General features: G+C 36.7%; 1 non-coding gene across 1 annotated transcript; it reads right to left on the bottom strand.

The window, feature by feature from the left end:
• Positions 1-326: 326 nt before the first annotated feature.
• LOC144454637 (U6 spliceosomal RNA) lies at positions 327-433 on the bottom strand. Its single transcript, XR_013483147.1, has one exon. It is a non-coding gene; the product is annotated as a U6 spliceosomal RNA (small nuclear RNA).
• Positions 434-21,968: the final 21,535 nt, after the last annotated feature.

Below are 21,968 nucleotides of genomic sequence, written 5' to 3'. Positions count from 1 at the left end.
CTCTTTTCTCCAATGTGTATCACTGCATGCAGGTCTTTTCATGTTTCTCTAAAGTCTTCATGTTTATCATTTGTTATGGCACAGTAATACTCCATTACACTTATCTGCTACAATTTATTCACCTATTCTTCAATTGTTGGGCTCATATTTTGTTCCTTTTTTTTTTATCACAGTCTTATTATGAATGTTTCCCTACAGTAGTCTTGCTGTGAATAACTTCGTTGGAGTGGAATCTCTGGATCCAAGGACATTGGATAATTTAGTAATTTTTCTTGCATATTATTTTCCAGAGTATTTACATCAATTTTCATCTTTGCCAACAGTTAGAGCATATGGAATTCTTCATAAATTGGTGTGTCATCCATTTGGAGGGTCAATGTTAATCCACTTTGTACCAATCCAGTTTGAGAATATGTGTTGCTGAGGTGAATACTGGATTCCACTGCTCTAATTGCTAAGAAGATTTTCCTTAAATGGAACTTCAATTTGCCTCTTGGGACTTCTGCTTCTTACTCCTAATACTGCTTATTGGGGCCCAGTTGAATAAATCTAACCTCTCTTCCACATTTTTTATTTGAAATTATTACATTATTTGAAATAACCTAAAGATAGCTGTTATGACTCTCCTAAGTCTTCTCTAAGAGAAATAACCCTGTCCACCCTCAATACCCCACCCAGAATATGTTTTAATCAATGTTCTTGTTAAAATATAATACTCAAAATTGAAATGATACTTGAGATGTGGTCTAAATAAGGAAGAATAGGCAGGATGTTCACTTCTCATGCATTCTTTTACTCTGCTTCTCTAAATACAATCCAATGTCACATTAGCTTTTTATACCACATTGTTGACTCATATTGAGCCTGCAGTATATTAAAAATGCTAGAGCTTTTTCATATACGTGGTTTTCTAGACAGGTTTGCTCCATGTTGCACTTGGACATTTTTTTTTTGTTGGTGGTGGGGATTGGGAGGAGGAGCATAAGACTTTAAACTTATCTCTATTAAATTTCAACTTATAATGTTTGACCTATCATCTTTGTTGAGATCTTTTTAGGTTTTAAGTTAATCCATTTGTTAAATATTCTTTCCACATTATATCACTCAAAAATTTGAGGAGAGAGAGAGAGAGAGAGAGAGAGAGAGAGAGAGAGAGAGAGAGAGAATAATTACCTGATTGTTGAAGTTCTATCACCATTATATTTCTGAGCCAGGTTTGTCATCTGTTTCCCAAATTCTTCAACTATTTCCTCATCCTGGCCTGGTGGTCTGTAGTATACAGCCACAATAATATTGTTTCTGTTTCTCCCACCATGCTTCCAAGCTATATTTCATGATTTTCCTTACATATTAATATCTTTTAAATAAAATCATGCCACTCTATCATCACTTTGTTTTGCACCTTAAATTTAAATAAGGTACAAATAATCCTTCATAGCCATATTCTAGTCATTCTACCAGGTATTAGTTATACATTTGAGGTTGAATTTATCTCCTTTTCCACTCTGAAAATTCCCTCCATTTTCTATTATAATGTTGGAATCCTCTTCATTTATGTATACGATACTTCATGATAAGTTCTTGGGTCCATCCTTACTCTTTAGTTTGATGTAGACTTCTTGGGCTTTGATTGTCTCCAATCTCTGAAACTACAGGTCACAGCAAATTCAGGAATTTTGCTACCCTAAGAATAACAACCCAGACCTACATTTCTTAAAGTTAACTTCAAATTCCCTCTCCCTCCTTCAAATTTTTCTTTACTATCAGTGAAGGAAGCAAGGGATTTCTGAGGCAGATGTGCTCCTGTGTACATTGCAGAAATAATGGTGAGAAAAGCAATGCTTTGGCCAGAATTGAACAAACATCTAATTGGCGGCATTCTTTCCATTCTTTCCAAGTACTGAGGAGACAGAGAACAGCTGCTTCTACAGAGTATAGTCATTCATTCATTCAATGAACATTTATTAAGTGCCTAGTTATGAATATTAAAGAATTATCATGATATGAAGCTTGTTTCAAACTTGATGATTTCTCATTGAACTTGATACAGCCTTTGAATAAAATTAATTTCTGCAGGTGGAATTCTTATAGGCTAATAAGGATGAAGGGAAACTCAGAGAATTATTCCTTCTATCCCCCTAGATTCATGCATGCTCACATTCACACAATTTCAGATAGATGATGATTTATATTTCAATGGATCTGTGATCTCATAAATGTGGGAACTAGTTCTACTGAGACAAAAAACAATCCCTCTATCCCTGCCCAACCTTTGCAGCTCTTGTCCATGTTTTCCTATGAAATGTCAAACAATGTGCCAAGATCTTGTGTTTTGATTTCTGATATTATATGAAACCAATGGAGCACAAAGTTGTATAGTGCCTGGCACATGGTACATGCTTAATAAATGCTTATTGTCTTAATATTATTTATTCTTTGCTCTTGCTATAAGACCTGTTCATCTTTTTTTGTCATTTAGTGACATCTTTTACACCAAATTTAATTATTTGTGATATTTTTCAGCCTGATCACATCCCCATACTATACCTCTCAATTACTCTTTGGAAGATTCTAACCTTCAATTTATTGGTGATTACTTGCAACTATAAAAACATCATCAAAATAATTTTGATGTTAAAAAGATGATCTATTGTCTTAGCAAAAAGTTTGGCATCATTAAAAGAACTGCACAATTTCATAAAGGTAATCTAGGTCACTCTTATTAAATTTTTGAATCAGTTCTTTGTCAATTTTTAGCGTCTATCGAAGATATATATATATGTATATATATATATACATATATACACACACACATACACATACATATGCCTATATATGTATACACACACACACACACATATATACACACATACATACACATACATATACATGTGTGTGTGTGTGTGTGTGTGTGTGTATTGTCATGGCACACAGACAAACTATATTGGTTGTCCATTCAACTGCATGTTATAGTCTAATAAATTATTATTTTTCATCTGCTTGCTTTTAATCCTACATAGATGATTAGGCAAGAAAGTGAAGTCAAAATAGGGTGATATTTTAAGAGAATACTGAGGGGCAGAGGAACTAGAGGTCATAGTAAGATCACTAAGTTTAGGAGAAGTGAGGTATAGGGAGCGATGAAATGATGAGAGCATGGAGAACACCTCTAACAGATGTTGAGATCTGTGATAGAAACATGCTAATATGTAGCTGAAGTGAGGAGAAAGAAGGTGTTGGAGTTAAATAGGCTGAGGAAATGAGAGATCAGTGAGATGAGAGATCACCAATATGAACATTGAAGTCCACCAAATTTATGGCTAGGTGTCAGGTAGAGAGAAATACATTGCACCAGCTAACTATTACAATGCACTATAAAGATAAGGAAAACGTTCTGCAAACAAGTAATGGATATGGACAAGTATTGATAGTTTGTGATAGATATGGATTGAATGGATCTCAAAAAAGGAGACGTCATTGAGAGATGAACATAGGGGGATGGGCTAGAATTGGATGAACAGGTATGTGTGGTTTTATATTCCTGATCTTATGACTGAAGCAAGAATGGAAGGTGGAGGGATAGAGGAATGAGTGAATAGTGGAGAGGGTTGGTTCAGAAGAACATGGCATCCTCATGGGACAGGTAGGTATATATTAAAGCAAAGAGATGGAAGCGCTGTTTGCTGAAAAATTAAAAGGCATAATGGAGTTTGTTGACTACAGGTTTAATTCTAAAGAGCCGTATAGTATGGTTATATGGAAGTCAAGATTGGGAGTAGGAGGAGAAATAAAGAATAAGCAAATGGTCAGCAGTGTCAGTTAGTAAAGAAGCCCAAAAGAATAAGAGGAATTAATTCAAGTAAATGAAAGGCTATCATAAATAGTATGGGAATCTGCTCTTCTCTACCTAGAGAGAGCATAGAATAGAGGAAATGGTTTTAAACTGCAGAACATAAGATTTAAATTAAATACAAGAAGAAGTTTCCTAATAATGAAGGATGTTTTGGGCTTAAGTTTTCTGGAGGTCTTTTAAAATAAAATAAATCATCATTTCCTGTAATATTTGGTCATCTTGTACTGTAGTGCTCTTAATAGGTATTTGCAAGGTCATCATGTAAAAAATTATATGCCAATATCTGCAGCTAAGAATGAGGAGGTAGAGAAATTCTATAAAGATCTGGATAAGACCCTCTGAATCAAATCAGTAAGAACTTTGATACTTGGTAACTTTCAATTGAAGTTTCAATTGAAATAGTAGACATAAAGAAAGATAGCAAAAAAAGTTAGAAAATACGATTCATGAATAAGAAATAAAAGAAATGTATAGACTGCACATAAACCCACATATTCACTCTCCTTGATATCTCTGTAGCATTTAACACTATGGATCACTCTCTTTAGCTGGATGTGCCCCCCCCCCCCATCCTACCACCCTTTTTGGTGACATTGCTTTCTTGTTTTTCTTTTTACCTATATGACCACTCCTCAATTTACTGGATTATCATATATATATCCTGATTTCTCATGCAAATGTACCTCAAAACTCCATCTATGGGGGCAGCTAGGTGGCGCAGAGGATAGAGCACCAGCCCTGAAGTCAGGAGTACCTGAGTTCAAATCCAGCCTCAGACCAAATACTTGACACTTACTAGCTGTGTGACCCTGGGCAAGTCACTTAACTCCAATTGCCTGAAAAAACCAAAACAAAACAAAAAAACAAACTCCATCTATGGCCCTATTCTCTCTCTCCACACTCTACATCCCCATTGTTGTCGAATCTTCAGTAAATTAGGAAATATGTCTGTCTTGCATTCTTAACCCCTGAAGCAATAATCACGGTCAAAGATCTGGAAACAGATTGAAAATAGAAGTAATAGGTAATATCTTGCTCCCTATTATCTCTTTCTTAACTTTCTCAAAGGAGGTAGCATTTCTCAATCATGTCAGAAATGGGTCTTTTTCTACACAAAAGGGGAAATCTGAAAAGCTATTTTTGAAGAAGATGTCATATCACTACCCTAATCTGGTTGGAGATTTGGAGGACACTATTTTATTCTCATCTTCAGCTATCAAGGATACTCTTCCACATATCTCTTTTGGATATGTAAATCTCATGCCTGAAATTTATTTTTTCCTCCTTCTGTAGTCTGGATATTGAATATCTTATAACTACTCAGTTGGAGAGATCTTTGCTACCAAAAATAGGAACTTAAACAAGCTACAATGAATTACCCTAATTTGGCATGGCAACTCATCTTCTGCTGCCCTGCCTATGAATAAAAGGTATCTCATGTCTGGAATGTACATCCCCTCTCAGCTCCAGTTAGTAGATTTGCTATCTTCCTTTCAAACACAGCTCAAGTGCTACATCCCACATGAAATCTGTCTGTCTGTTTCCTTTGAATTGCCTTTGAATGCACTTTTTGTGTATACATTGCACCCCTCTAGCAGACTACAGGCTTTTTGAGGGCAAGGGTGTTTCAAATTTGTCTTTGTATACCTAGCACCTACTAGAGTACCTTGCATGTTGTAGATGTTTATTAAACATTTGTTGGGTTGAACAGAGGATATTTCAGGCAAAGGTAATAGTGTGAACAAAGGTAGAGAAGTGTTAGAGGGCAGTGCACATTCAAAGGTCAGAGATTTGGTGGAACATTAACATCTCTACGGGAGAGTAATATGAGAAAGATCTGTAGAGTTAGGATTGGACCTTTTTGTTGAAGGCTTTGAATACCAGGCAGAAGAGTTTGAATATGGGGATATTCATGGGAATAACATGGGAATATGGGGAACATGGGAATAACATGACTAGAGAAAGAAATTATTCTACCAACAATTTTTAAGATGAATTAGTGAGGTAAATGTTTGTGTGTGTTTGTGTGTGTATGTGTGGAGCTAGAGTTGGAAGGGAGAAGATTCATAAGAAAGCTCTTAGAGTAGCCCAGGAAGTTGGTAAAGAGGACTTGTCCTAGAGTAATGGCAGTGGGGATAGATAGGGTAGAATGGATTGAGAAATATTGTGGAGGTGGAATCAATAGAACTTTGTGTGTGGTTATAACACATAGAGAGGGAAGACTGCGCTATATTCTCAAGGTTGTGCACATGGAAGAACGTGTGAATGGTTGTGCATGGACACACTGAAGACAAAAGGATGAAGTGATATAAAGGGAAAGAACAGATTCATTTTGGGACATGTTGAGTCTGAAGTGCTGTTGGGACATCCAGGTGGAGATGTCCTTTTGGGACTTGAAGACATTAGGTTTTGAGCTCAGAACAGAGGGGAGGACCAGAGACAAGGTTTTGGGAAACCTTTGATTGGACATAATAGCTAAAGACATGGGCAAATGCTATATATTCAAAATCTAACAAATCTGCAAGACACACATATTGAAGAGTACTCCTGACATTTTAACCACATGACTCCATTTATTTCTATCTTCTATCTTGATTATTTCTACTTTTGGTTTCAATTGAATAACTTATTATTTTTGGTCTTGCATTTTCATTTACTAAAGTGTTCATACTAAAGAGTCAAGGATGTCATTGTGATTAATATTATATATATTTGAAGCACATGGCAGTTCAACAACATATACTAGACTTCTGTCATATAAATTTGACCTATGCCAGAAATCTCTAGTTCAGTCCTTCCCTAGCAACATCCATTACGTATTCAATCCTACACAACCATCATACTATCCATCCCTTATTGTAGCTTTATTAAAGTATGGTACCTGACATAATAGGCACTTTATAATTGCTTTTCCTTCCCTTTTCCCTCCCTCAACCCTTTTTCACTCTGGAAATGGGCAGCTCTTTCCATGTTACCCCCTGCATATGTAATTGATAAATCCTGGGAGCTAGGGTAACATGGTACCTCATTTCATTTTGGACCCTACTTTTGAGCATAATTTTGCCTCAAACTACATATGTGCACTTCTATCTCATGTACATTTTCACTCTAGTGCATTTATTTGAAAAGCAGTAAGGATATACCTCAAATCTTTCAAGATATTCGCTATTTCATTTGCTTGGACTTGTATGTAGGGTAGGCGTACCACCAATTCACCTATATTGACAGAGGCAACAGACATAGTAATAGCACTCTCTTTCTCTCTGTGTGTGCTTGTTCAATCATGCCTCAACATGCTTTCTTGCTGGCAAGTCTTCATGAGGAAAGACTAGTTACAACTGCGACCATGCTGCCACAACCGAAATTCACTTGGTCATGGGGCAATTCTGGTGGTGATGTTGGGGAGACATTCCTAGTACTTGCCGTTGTAACGTGGTTATTGTTGTTGAGTCATCAGTCATGTCTGACTCTTCGTGACCCCATGAACATGTCTGGCCCTTCTATCCTCCACTATCTCTTGAAGTCTGTACAAATTAATATTTGTTGTTTTCTTGGTACTATCTATCCATACCATCCTGTCCTGCCCTTTTTTCTTCAATCTTTCCCAGCTCCTGAGCCCCAAGTGACATATATGCTTCCAAATATGCGTCCAAGTTACATATCATTAATCACAGTGACACCCTTGATTCTTAAATATTACTAAATAATAAAACAAAAGCAAGAAATAAAACTCATTCAATAGAAGGCAAAAGCAGAAATAACCAAAACAGAAGCAATCCATTTGTAAATCTGGGTCACAGTCTCCCACTAATGCATAAAATGTCCATGAGGGAGAATGGGCCACATACTTGCAAAAATTTGATGAGGAGTCACATGAGTAGGGAAACCCTTATGTCTGGGCCAACTCATAACTCTGGATGGCAGACCTCGATATCCCTAGACTCTTTAGTGAGTACTCTGTACCACAGTTCACTTGCTGGGAAAAACTGCTTCTCTGCTACTCTCAGGCCATTAAGAGAATTTCAAGAGCTTTTAGCACACAGCCACTCTTAGCAGAGTTCTGAAAAGTGCTATAGTCTTTGAGCAAAACAAATCAGTATAGATCAAAACAACTGCAAAGTCTATCTTTTTTTTTTCTCCTTCCTCTCTCAATCTATAGAGGGTGGTAAAGGATAAACTAGATCCCCCCTTGAGATTTTCCTTATCTTAGGCTATAAATAGCACTAGGGCATGATAAATCCAGACAACTGCACAGCAGTGCTCAGTTCTTCTGCAATGATCTTCAAGTAACTGCATAGACTGTATACCTTCAGCAAGAGCTCTCATCTGACTCAACTTTTTCCCCCCTCAACCAATCAACTTTCAGCAAAGCAGTGCCTATCATTTTATCAGAATGGCTCATAGCAAAAAAGCTACAGAGCTGACCTGTCAGCTCATCTCTAGTCACCTGCTATATTCTATCTTCTGTAAGTAGCTTCTCCTATTGTCTTACGTGTCTTCTATCTCCAACCTCCCTTCTGAAGTCATAGTTGTTCATTTCATTGATTAGAGTTCTTTAATTTTTGACAGGCTGGTGACTTGCCTGTTGAAATTGTATCTATACCACAGGCTTGGAACTGCCTCCCTTTCCTCTTGAAATCCTAGCTGCTACTTGGATTTGCTTTCTCCGTTGTAATGTATGTAGGCCTAGCCATAGCTTACTACTGCTACTACTACTGCTACTACTACCACAACACACACAAGCTCAGTTTATTTTATGTCTTTCTGCTTTGCTAAAGCCATTGTAAAAATGATCAAATTACATGGGACAAGCAATAATTTTGATATGGTTACATTTTATGATAGCAGTCAGTGTATGTGCTTCTATTGGTAGGCTGATTCAAAAGTGTAACCATGACCATTTTAAATAGGATTGAGCTGGTTTCTCAATCTTCAGTAATTTTTTGTCAGGTGACAGCTGGATTTTATGCCATAGACAGATGTTTCAATGCTTTCTTTTGCTATGCTTTTAATTCTGTGGTTTTTAAGAATGGAAATTATAGTTTCAATTTTTCCTTTCAATTCAATGAGCTTTTTCTTTTTCTTCTTTTTTTCTTTTGGTGAGGCAAGCAGAGTTAAGTGACTTGCCTAGAGTCACACAGCTAGTTAAGTGTTATGTGTCTGAGCCTGGATTTGAACTCAGTCCTCCTGACTCCAGGGCCATACTCTATCCACTGTGCAACCTAGCTGCCCCCAATAAACTTTTTATTTAGATGTTGTACCATTCAATATATATGTGTGTGAAGTATTGATATTGATTCACTAAACTTTAAAGCATAATATACTTTGCTGACTAATCTCCTTTAAAAATGTCTATTTTCACTGTTGCTTTGTCTGAGATCATGATTGCTGTCCCTACTTTTTTTTTTTTTAAGTTCAACAGAGGCATAAATCCTTATGGCTCAAGTATGCATCATTTAAACAAATGTGTGATTGGATTCTGCTTTCTAATCCATTTTGCTACCTTTTCTATCTTATGTATGAGTTTATCCCATTTAACTTCATAGTTATGATAATTGATTGTGTATTTCCCTCTATTACGTCCTCTCATACTTTTTCCTCTCTTTGCTTTTTGCTCTTTCACAAAGATTAAGAAAGTAAAGATAAAAAGAAATATGATCCACACTAATAATGTATAATTGAAACAATTTATTATCATTCAATTGCCTCTAATCTCATCACCTACCAGACCCTGCTCACTGGTTTCTATGCTTTTTTCCCCTCTTTTACCTCTTTCTTTATTATTTCCTCCTCTGAAGTTGAAATTTGTTTTGTTTATGTCTATTTCATCCACAACTCTACTGTCTCTCTTAAATTGCCCCTCTCCTGTTCTTGTACCCACCTGTTTACTTAGAGAGATTGATGTATTCCTCTCCTTTATAGTAGTTCTAGCATTATATTGTATGATCCTGACTCTAGTCAATTTTCTATATATCTTCTTTGAACTGGAAGCTCTGGATTTTGGTTATAGCATTCTTTTTTTTTTTTCTTAACTTATGGCTTCTTTTAGGAGGTAACTTGTAGATTCTTCCTATTTTTGCCTCTTGGTTTTAAAATATTTGGGCAATTTTCTTTTATGATTTCTTGAAATTTGGTATCCAGTTTTGTTGTTTAGTCATGGTTTTCAGAGAGTTCATTGATTCTTATTTCTTTTCCATCTGTTTTCCAGGTCAGTTTTTCTTGTTTGGAGATACTTTATATTCTCTTTTCACTTTTTCAGTTTTTGACTTTGTCCTCATATTTCTTGTTGTATCCTAGAGTCATGGAGCTCTGTTCACTCTATTCTGTTTTTTTAGGGGCCTCACCTCTGGAGTTTTTCTACTTTCTATTCTATACTATTTAATTCTCTTCCAATATTTTCCTTTAGAGCTTTTATTTCACTTGTAATTTCTTTTTTTTTTTATCTCTTGCTTCATTTCTTCTACCCACTTTTTGAAGGTAAATTCATTAGCACAGTGGAAAAATGGTTGAGTCTGGAGTCAAGGACACTGGAGTTCAAATCCAACTTCAGATATTTGCTAGCTTGGGTGACTCTGGGCAAATCAATTGATCTATGCCTGTCTTTGCAACTGTAAAATGGGGATAATAAGATTGTGAAAGTTGTTGTGAAGATCCAATGAGATGGTATTTGTAAAACTCTTAGCACAAGGCCTGGTACAGGTAATGTATTGAGTAAATACTTGTTTCCTTCTTTTCTATTAAAATCCTCATGGCCAAACTATTAAACAAGCAAAAACAAAACAAAACAAAACAAACAAACAAACAAACAAAAACCCCAAACAAACAAACAGACAAAAACTTAGGCTCTACTTATATATGTGGAGTCACTCTCTTCTGGGTTTATCCCTTGGGCATTTTTAACCCCTCTATTGTATTTGATGTTTTCTTTCATTTACTCATATCTCCAGCCTCTGTTTCTGAGCTGGGACTTTGAGCCAGGGCCAGCCTTTACACTTTTTCATATGTCTAGATGGAGTTGTCAAGCACTTTTTGGTCATGTGTCTGATTTATCAGCTTCTGCCTTCCCAGGCATTTCTATACTCAGAGCTCTTCAGGCTTCATGGACCTTGGTATTATCCCTGTCAGAGTACTGTGGACTTCCCAGAGTGTACCTGGCCTGACTCTTGTAAACTTCAGGCCTTGGATTTACTTGGACTTATGCTGGCTTCACTGGCATGCCTTCTCTCTCCGTGCTTCAGGCTTCTAGCTGCCTTTTTGTGCAGTCCTGGGCTAGATGGAGAAGACTACTGTTGTTTCTCTTTTGTCATCACTACACTTTTTTAGTTCTCTTCTGGAGTAGATGTGAAAGAGAGAGCTTGGCTCCTCTGTAACCTTACATGTCACAATCTTAAATGGAAAGGCATCACTTTAATTTTTTAAACTGTCCTCTCTTCATTTTCTGCAGTCTCAGAGGAAGCATTACTTTGACATTACTTAAAAATTATGGATATTTTTGTTTTTATGTTATGTTCATGTCCAAATATATCCACTGTTTAACCATTGAGGCATCCCTTATAACAAAGAATAAAGATACATCCTCCCCCCTGCCAAATTAGCAATACTACCCAACATATCAACTGAGTTTGGCTATATATGAATTATTCCACCCCATTATCCTCCCCCTCTGCTAAGAAGAGAACAAGGTACACTGTCTCATTGTTTCTTTAGAGACAAGCTTGATCATTTTAACTATAAAGTGTTCAGTTGCATTTGCTGTTATTGTTTTCCTTTTTCTATTTATCTTGCTATACTTCTACTATACGTTGTATATGTCATTTTCTTGGTTCTGCTTACTTCACTCACTATCTATCTACCTATCTATCTAATCTTGTTCCTTTAGGCATGGCAATATTCTATTACTTTCATGTACACCATTTGTTTTGCCATTCCTCAATAAATGGGAATCTTCTTCATTTCTAGTCCTTTTCTATCACACACACACACACACACACACACACACACACACACACATACAGACAAAATTCTGCTATGAATATTTTGGTCTATATGCACCCTTTCTGTCTTTGACCTTAAGTTATTTTTTTTAAATTTTATTAATTTATTTTGATTTATCAATAATCACTTCCATACGCTTTTGAGTTTAAAATTTTTCTCCCCCTTCCTCCCCATCACCCTTCCCAAGACAGTGTACAATCTGATATAGGCTATACATTTACATTCCTATTAAACATATTTTCACATTAGTGGTGTTGTAAGTAAAAATTAAAACCAGTAGGAGGAACCATCAGAAAGAGGAAACAAAACTCAACAGAAGAGAAAAAAAATAGCAATTCACCCTTCATAGTTCTTTCTTTGGATATGGATAGCATTTTCCATCTCGAGGCCTCTGAACATGTCTTAGATACTTGTATTGCTGGGAAGTGTTAAGTTTATCAATATTAGTCATTGCATAATGTAGCTGTTATTGTGTACAATGTTCTCTTAGTTCTGCTCATTTCACTCAGCGTCAGACCACACAAGTTTTTCTAGGTTTTTCTGAAGTTAGCCTGTTCATCATTTCTTGATGGATACAATACAATACAATACAATAGTATTCCATTACATTCATATACCATAACTTGTTCAGCCATTTCCCAATTGATGGGCATCCTCTCAATTTCCAATTCTTTGCCACCACAAAAAGAGCTGCTATGAATATTTTTGTACATGTGGGTCCTTTTACCATTTGTATGATCTCTTTGGGATATAGCCCTAGAAGTGCTATTGCTGGGTCAAAGGGTATGCACATTTTTATAGCCCTTTGGGCATAGTTCCAAATTGTTCCGCAAAATGGTTGAATCATTTCACAACTCCACCAACAATGCATTAATGTTCCAATTTTCCCACATCTCCTCCAACCTTCTTAAGCTATTTGCTTAGCAATGGGAAATCTGGGCCAAAGGGTATAGATGTTTTAGTTACTTTCCTTGCATAATTTCTTTTTTGTTTCAGTTGATAAGACTTTATTAGCCAAGAAGATAAGGTCAAAAAGACTGTTCTATATTTTAGGGTCAGTCAGTGAATTAGTATTTATTACCATTTTTTTATACTTACTAATATTTCCTTTTTTTAATTACGTGTAAAGATAATTTTCAACATTCATTTTTGTACGATTTTGAGTGCCAAATTTTTCTCCCTGTCTCCCTTCCCTCCTCCCACTCCAAGATGGAAAATAATAGAAGTTATACATGTACAATCATGTTAAACACATTTCCACATTAGTCATGTTGTGAAAGAAGAGTCAGAACAAAAAAGAAAAACCATGACAATGAAAAAAAGTGAAAACAGTATGCTTCAATCTGCATTCAGACTCCATCGTTCTATAGAGCTATCACAGCTAATCACTGCACAATATTGCTGTTACTGTGTACAACTCACATTTATCAAGCATCTACCACGTTCCAGTCACTATGCTAAGTATCGGGAGTTCAAAGAAAGATAAAAAATCATTCCCAATCTTAAGAAGCTCATAGTTTTGTGGGAGAGATACCATGCAAACAGGTATATGAAAGGAAAGTATAAAGGGTGAATTGGAGGTAGTCTTAGAGGGAAGGCCCTAAGATTTAGGAGGATTGGGAAAGGTTTCTTCCAGAAGGCAGGGAAGGTAGAAGGTTGAGATGGGCAGGGAGATCATTCCAAGCATGGAAATGCTGCAAGTTGGGAGAGGGGGTGTTTCTGAAAGGAAGAGCAACGATGCCAGTGTCACTGGATTGTAAAGTATGCAGAAGGGAGAAAGACTGCAAAGGTAGGAAAGGGCCAGATGATGGAGAGCTTTAAAAGACAGAGGGTTTTATGTTTGAACTTGGAGGTATTTTTTTTTAGAAGTCCAGTTAATTTGGAGTTTATTTTTTCTAAAAAAGAAGAGAATATTTTCTTTCTTTTTCTTTTCCTTTTTTTTTTGAGGTAGGTATTGAATTTATTTGTTTATTTTTATTTATTTTTAATTTTTTTTCCATATGCTTTTGAGTTGAAAATTTTTTCTCCCTTTTTCTCCCCCCCCTCCCCAAGATGGTACACAATCTGACATAGGCTTTACATTTACATACCCATTAAACATATTTTCACATTAGTGAAGTTGTAAGTAAAAATGAAAACCAATAGGAGGAACCATCAGAAAGATGAAACAAAATTCAACTTAAGGTAAAATTAAGTGAGAGCAATTCAACTTCCATAGTGCTTTCTTTGGATATGGACAGCATTTTCCATCCTGAGGCCTCTGGAGATGTCTTAGATCTTCATAATGCTGAGAAGGGTTCAGTTTAACATTCTTAGTCATTGCATAATGTGGCTGCTATTGTATACAAAGTCCTCTGGGTTCTGCTCACTTCACTCAGCATCAGACCATATAAGTCTTCCCAGGTTTTTCTGAAGTCAGCCTGTTCATCATTTCTTATAGAACAATAGTATTCCATTACATTCATATACCACAACTTGCTCAGCCATTCCCCAATTGATGGGCATCCTCTCAATTTCCAATTCTTTGCCACCACAAAAAGAGCTGCTATGAATATTTTTGTACATATGGGTCCTTTTCCCATTTGTTTGATCTCTTTGGGATACAGCCCTAGAAGTGCTATTGCTGGATCAAAGGGTATGCACATTATTGTAGCCCTTTGTGCATAGTTCCAAATTGTTCTCCAAAATGGTTGGATCATTTCACAACTCCACCAACAATGTATTAGTTCCAATTTTCCCACATCTCTCCAACATTTATCATTTTCCTGTTTTGTCATGTTGGCCAATCTGATAGGTGTGATGTGGTACCTCAGAGTTGTTTTGATTTGCATTTCTCTAATCAATAACGATTTAGAGCATTTTTTCATATGACTATAGATGGCTTTAATTTCTTCATCTGAGAACTGTCTGTTCATATCCTTTGACCATTTATCAATTGGGGAATGGCTTGTGTTCTTATAAATTTGTCTTAATTCTCTATATATTTTAGAAATGAGGCCTTTATCAGAGAGACTGGTTGTAAAAATTCTTTCCCAATTTTCTACCTTCCTTCTAATCTTAGTTGCATTGGCTTTGTTTGTGCAAAAACTTTTCAATTTAATGTAATCAAAATTATCCATTTTGCTTTTCATAATGTTCTCTATCTCCTGTTTGGTCATGAATTCTTCTGTTCTCCATAGATCTGATAGGTAAACTATTCCTTGTTCTCCCAGTTTACTTATGGTATCAGCCTTTATATCTAAGTCCTGAACCCATTTTGACTTTATTTTGGTATATGGTGTGAGATTTGGGTCTATGCCTAGTTTCTGCCATACTCTTTTCCAGTTTTCCCAGCAGTTTTTTTCAAAGAGTGGGTTCTTATCCCAGAAGCTGGGGTCTTTGGGTTTATCAAATAATAGATTACTATAGTCATTGACTACTGTGTCTTGCATATTTAACCTATTCCACTGATCCACCTCCCTATTTCTTAGCCAGTACCAAGCAGTTTTGATGATTGCTGCTTTATAATACAATTTAAGATCTGGAATTGCTAGGCCACCTTCCCCTGCATTTCTTTTCATTAGTTCCTTTGATATTCTGGACCTTTTGTTTTTCCAAATGAATCTTGTTATTATTTTTTCTAACTCTATAAAATAATTTTTGGTAGTTTGATTGGTATGGCACTGAATAAGTAAATTAGCTTAGGTAGGATTGTCATTTTTATTATATTAGCTTGGCCTACCCATGAGCAACTGATGTTTTTCCAATTATTTAGATCTGATTTTATTTGTGTGAAAAGTGTTTTGTAATTGTGTTCATAGAGTTCCTGGGTTTGTTTCGGAGGTAGACTCCTAAATATTTTATAATGTCTACAGTAAGTTTAAATGGGATTTCTCTTTCTATCTCTTGCTGTTGGGCTTTGTTGGTAATATATAGAAATGCTGATGATTTATGTGGGTTTATTTTATAGCCTGCAACTTTGCTAAAGTTGTTTATTATTTCAAGTAGTTTTTTACTTGATTCTCTAGGATTCTCTAAGTATATCATCATGTCATCTGCAAAGAGTGATAGCTTTGTTTCTTCTTTGCCTATTCTAATGCCTTCAATTTCTTTTTCTTCTCTTATTGCTAAAGCTAACGTTTCCAGTACAATATTGAATAACAGTGGTGATAATGGACATCCTTGTTTCACCCCGATCTTATTGGAAATGCTTCTAGTCTGTCCCCATTACATATAATGCTTGCTGAAGGTTTTAGATATATGCTATTTATTATTTTAAGGAAGACTCCATTTATACCTATGCTTTCTAGTGTTTTTAATAGGAATGGGTGTTGTATTTTATCAAAAGCTTTTTCTGCATCTATTGAGATGATCATGTGGTTTCTGTTGGTTTTGTTGTTGATATGCTCAATGATGCTGATAGTTTTCCTAATATTGAACCAACCCTGCATTCCTGGTATAAATCCTACCTGGTCATAGTGTATTATTCTTGTGATAAGTTGCTGTAATCTACTTGCTAATTTTGTTTAAAATTTTTGCATCTATTCATTAGAGAAATTGGTCTATAATTTTCTTTCTCTATTTTGACTCTTCCTGGTTTAGGTATCAACACCATATTTGTATCATAGAAAGAATTTGGTAAGACTCCTTCTTCACCTATTTTCCCAAATAGTCTATCACATTCACAGTTATGATTACTATCTGTGTCTTTTTCTCCATCCTTTCCCCCCCATTTATGCTTTTCTTTCTCCTTTTGCCTTTCTCCCCTTCACTAGTGTTTTGCTTTTAACCACCGCCTCCTTCAGTCCCTTCCCCTTTTATTATCCCTTTCCCTTTTCTTCCCCTTTATTCTTACTGCTGCTTCCCTCCCTTCTTTCCCCCCTCCCTTTTCTTTCCCCTTTTCCCTCCTACTGCCTATAGGGCAAGTTAGATTTCTATACTTAACTGATTATATTATGCCCTTCTTGAGCCTAATCTGATGAGAGTAAGGTTCAAACAATGCTTCACCCCCTTTCCCTCTGCTGTGATAGGATTTTGTGTCTTTTCCTGTAATGTAATTTACCCTTGTCTGCCTCCTCCTTTCTCAGTACTTTTCTAAGATTAGATTGATCCATATTTGGATCCATTTAACTTGATTAGATTTTTTTTTATCATTACATCAAAGTCAACTAATATCCACCCTCTTTATGTATACTCCTTTAACAAGGTGTAATAACAATACGTTCTCAAGGGTTGCAATCTGATATTCCCTTGTAGGGGTTTAAACAGCCCCCCCTTATTAACAGCATATTGTATCCTTCTGTCCCATTTACCTTTTGAAGTCCTTCTTGAGTCCTGTACTTGAAGATCAAATTTTTTGTTGAGCTCTGGTCTTTTTATCAGGAAAGTTTGGAAGTCTCCTATTTCGTTGAATATCCACCTCCTCCCTTGAAAAATGATGCTCATTTTTGCTGGGTAATTGATCCTTGGCTGCATTCCAAGCTCCTTTGCCTTAGAATATCATGTTCCATGCCCTGCGGTCTTTTAATGTAGAAGCTGCAAGGTCCTGTGTAATCCTGACTGTGGTTCCATGATATTTAAATTCTTTCTTTGGCTGCTTGCAGCACCTTCTCTTTCATCTGGTAATTTTGGAATTTTGCTATTATATTTCTTGGCATTGTCAATTTGGGATCTCTTTCAGGTGGTGATCGGTGGATTCTTTCTATGGTTATTTTCCCTTCTGGTTCTAGGACTTCTGGGCAGTTTTCCTTTATGATTTCCTGAAAGATACTGTCCAGGCTCTTTTTTTCATCATGATTTTCAGGTAGTCCAATAATTTTTAAATTGTCTCTCCTGAGTCGATTTTCCAGGTCAGTTGTTTTACTGATGAGGTATTTTACATTTTCATCGATTTTTTCATTTTTTGTTTCTGTTTGACTGATTCTTGCTCTCTCATAGAGACATTAGTTTCCATTTGTCCAATTCTAGTTTTTAACAGATTGTTTTCTTCTGTTAGTTTTTGTCCCTCCTTCTTCAGTTGGCCAATTGTGTGTTTTAGGGACTTGTTTTCTTCAGTGTTTTTTTTTCCCAACTGGCCAATTGTATTTTTGAAGGACTCTTTACCTCTCTCATTTGACTATTAAAATCCTTCTTGAGCTCTTCTAAGAAGGCTTTTTGGGCTTCAGACCAGTTCATATTCCCTTTTGTTGTGCAGATGTGGGTTTGTTGACAATGTTGTCCTCTTCAGAATTTCTGTCTTGATCTTCATCTTCTCTAATATGAATCTATGGTCTGTCTTTTTACTCATGGTGTTTCTTATTCCCTGGCCTTTAAAAAGATTGAGCTCTCCTGCTGGGGCACAGAGGGTACTGACCCAAGCTTCTTGTGTTGGGAGCCTAGGTCTTGGTCACTGCCTTTGCGTTCTGGGGCCTCTTACGCTGGGATTTGGAAGCTATAGGTTTCTGGCAGCTTACCTTGTGTTGGGCTGGAATCGGCAAGCCTGGAGCTTTCAGGCAATTCTAGGTTGCCTGCTTTTCCTTTCCTTTAGCTTTCTTCCCCTCCTTTTAGATGGCTGCCACAGGATGTTTATCTGCCTGGGGCCCCCTGCAGTGTTGTCTCCCTCGGTTCTGCTAATGCACCCCGAGAGTCCTTTGCAGTGGAGTGCCGAGGCTCCTGGTGGTTTTCTGAGCTGGTTTCCACGGTTCCCCCGCCCTCACTGAGGCACTCGGAGGTCCAGGTGTTGGTGTTTGCCTGCTCTACCACCTGGGCTTCAGGATTTCTTCACAATTGGGGGCTTCAGGGCTCCTACAGCTCACTTGGTGTTGGGTTGGAATCAGCAAGACCCGGGCTTTAGGAAGCCTTTAGGTTGTTTTCTTCACCTCCTTTCAGATGAATGCCGCAGGGTACTTATCCGCCTGGGGCCCCTTGTTTTTGCTGAGGCACTGAGAGATCCCGTTCCTGGACTACTGCACTGCTGCTCCTTGTCTTTTTTCTAGTTCAGGTGTTCCAGGGTTTTTTTTTTTTTCCCTGGGCTGATATTTTCTGGGTTTGCAGAGGTTGATAGGGGAGAGTGAGAGCGACTACCTTTTTACTCCGCCATCTTTCCCTTGCATAATTTCAAATTGTTTTCCAGAATGTTTAGACTAATTCACAGCTCCATCAAGGATGTTAGTGTGCCCATATTCACACAACCTTTGTCAATTTGCTTGGTGTGAGATAACCTCTCAGAGTTGCTTTGATTTGCATTTTTCTTATTATTGGTGATTTGAAGCGATCTTGTATATGATTGTTAACAATGTGAAGTCTTTAGGTGGGGAGGGAGGAAGGGAGAAAATTTGGAACTCAAAGTTTTAAAAACACATGTTTTAAAAAAATGTTTTCACATGCAACTGGGAAATAAGAAATACAGGAAATGGGGTACAGAAGTCTATCTTGCTCTACAGGAAAATAGAAGGGGAAGGGGATAAGAGAAGGGAGGGGGGAGAGATAGAAGAGAAGGCAGAACAGGGGAAGGGGTATTCAGAATGCATGCCATCTTGGGGTGGGGGGAGGGGTGAGAAATTTGGAACTCAAAAACTTGTGGAAGTGAATATTGAAAACTAAAAAATAAATAAATTTATATTGAAAAAAATAAAAAAAACAATGTGAAGTCTTTTGGGGGAAAAAAATTTGTTTATATCTTTTGATCATATATTCATTGAAGAATAGGTCTTTGTCATATATATATGTTGGTTCCCTAAGTATCTTGGCATTCATGCCCTGATCAGAAATAAATGATGCATGGATTTCCACACCCCCACCCCAGAACTGGTAGCTTCTCTTCTTGTCTTATATGAATTGATTTTATTTTTCAATTTGAAATTATTAAAATTTTCTATTTTTTTCTTTTGTGGTCACCTCTATCCCTTGTTTGGTTAAGAGTTGTTCTTTAAAATGACCTTTCCATCAGTGTTCTTTGATCTCCCTTCTTCCCTATTGAGCATTTTTTTTAATCACTGTTTTTGAATTGGTTTTCTGTCACCTCACCCTAAAAAAATCAATTGTGTACTTAGTACTCCAGTAATAAGTCAATCATTTAATTTACTACAGACCTAGCATGGAAGGTTCCTTCAAGAAGTTATATATATTTTCCCCTTAAATATAATCAAATTAAGAAAATCTCATCAGTTTTCTTGATGTGTGAAAATCAGCATTCTGTAGCAAATTCTTTAAATTTGTGAATAACTTCCCTTCTCCTTCCCCTACCCCCTTCTTTGGAAAGCAAATTCAGTGGTATATACCCCACTACAAAGTTTAAATCTGTGTGATATTCTGCTGAGCTCTGACTGTTGTGTTTACATCTAGAATGGATGAATCTATCATAACACTTGCCTAATGGAGCCAGGGACTAAAGATTTTGTGCCAAAGAGCAAAGAAAAATTTTTTATTGTTTGGTCATTTCAATTGTGTCTGATTCTTCAAGACCCCATTTAAGGTTTTCTTGGCAAAGATACTGGAGTGGTTTGCCATGTCCTTCTGCTGCTCATTGTACAGATGAGGAAACTAAGGCAAACAGAGTTAAATGACTTGCCCAGGGTCACACAATTCAGTGTCTGAGAACAGATTTGAACTCAGAAAGATGTCTTCCTAATTCCAGGCCTTTGAACTCTATCCACTGCGCCACCTAGCTGCCCTTAAAGAAAATATGTGTGTTTTTCCCCCTTCTACTGAATCTGTTGGATAATTTCATTGTGCCTTAATTTGTTATGAGGGTGTTTTTTTTAAATTTAATTAATTTTTTTAATGCCACATATTGAGGTTAGGTAGAGGAGTACTTACTCATAGTAATATTTCTTGCTATTGGTTATGTTCCATGCAGAGTATTGCCATTTTCAATCACACAGGTATGAAATAGTCAAATTACCCCTGTATTAATTAATTCCTAAATTGACTTTTGAGAGCAAGAGACAAGACAGGTTTTTTTTTCCTGCCTAGAATCTAATTTAAGTCGTAAAAGGAGATCATAGCATTTACAGCTAGGAGGGACCTTAGAGATTTTCTTGTCTAACTGTTTTATCTTCCAAATAAGGAAAGCAGGGTTCAGAAAAATAAAGTGAACGATAGCACATATTCCAGAGGGAGCATGATGTGCAATGATAGCAACTCAAATAGAGAGGGATACCTGTTGGCTAAATATTGCCTTAGAAAACCATAAATTAAAATTATCTATGTCGTATTATGTTTTTATTTACTTTGATAAGTATTTCCCAATTATATTTTAATCTGGTTGGAGCCTCACTCCAGAGTTTAGTGGCTATAAAGACAAAGATGAAATAATCCCTGTCCTGCTTTCATTCTACTAGGGGAAACAACATGTGGATGTTTAAGTGTGTGTTTGTGTGTGTGTGTGTGTGTGTGTATACATACACATACATACATGCATCAGAAATACAAATTGAGAGAAATGATTGTTTTTCTCTCATATTAATAGTCAATTATTAAAATTAGGGAGATCCAAGTTTTTTCTGTCCTATTTCCTTGTCCAATCTCTCCTGGGACAGAGTTAATGGAAGATAGGATTAACATTCTCCTCATTCTACATATTGCTACTCCACCCATCTAGCTCAGAGGTGGGTGAGGGATATAGATTCTTTGTCTAGATTGCCCAAGGCTGGGAGTGATCTGGGCATGTGGACAGTCTCCCTTGCCCAAAGTGACATGATGTCACTCTCAGCCCCTCACTAGAGTGAGCTCACTTCTCTTTGTAAAGTCCACCTCTCATTATTTGTTAACCAATCAGAGTTGATTGCCATCCTCGGGAACACCCTTCTTCTAAGGGCATATAAGTGAACCTGCTGCCATGATTGTCTTTGGCATTTGAGAACGCCACTGACCGTTTATTAAAAATTCTGGCATTATTAATAAAATGATTAAATTACCCTGAAATTATGGCTCTTGAACCTTTTAAATGTCACAAAATCAACAAGTTAGGGAAGGGAGGAAGAGCATATGTATTTGGGAGAGAAAAGGAAGGGTTTCCTGTAGAAGGCAGTGATTGGGCTATATTTTAAAGGAAATAAGAGATTCCAGGTGAAGAGAAGAAAGGAGAGCATTTTAGGCATGGAGGATGGCCAGTAAGAAGGGTAGGTATTTATTGCCATGGTATATCAAATCTTTAAACAGA

This window comes from Phascolarctos cinereus, unplaced genomic scaffold (assembly GCF_003287225.1).
Source record: "Phascolarctos cinereus isolate Bilbo 61053 unplaced genomic scaffold, phaCin_HiC Scaffold_726;HRSCAF=1367, whole genome shotgun sequence".
NCBI lineage: Eukaryota > Metazoa > Chordata > Mammalia > Diprotodontia > Phascolarctidae > Phascolarctos > Phascolarctos cinereus.
The sequence above is the reverse complement of the archived record's forward strand: the minus strand, read 5'-3'. Positions and strand labels throughout refer to the sequence as shown.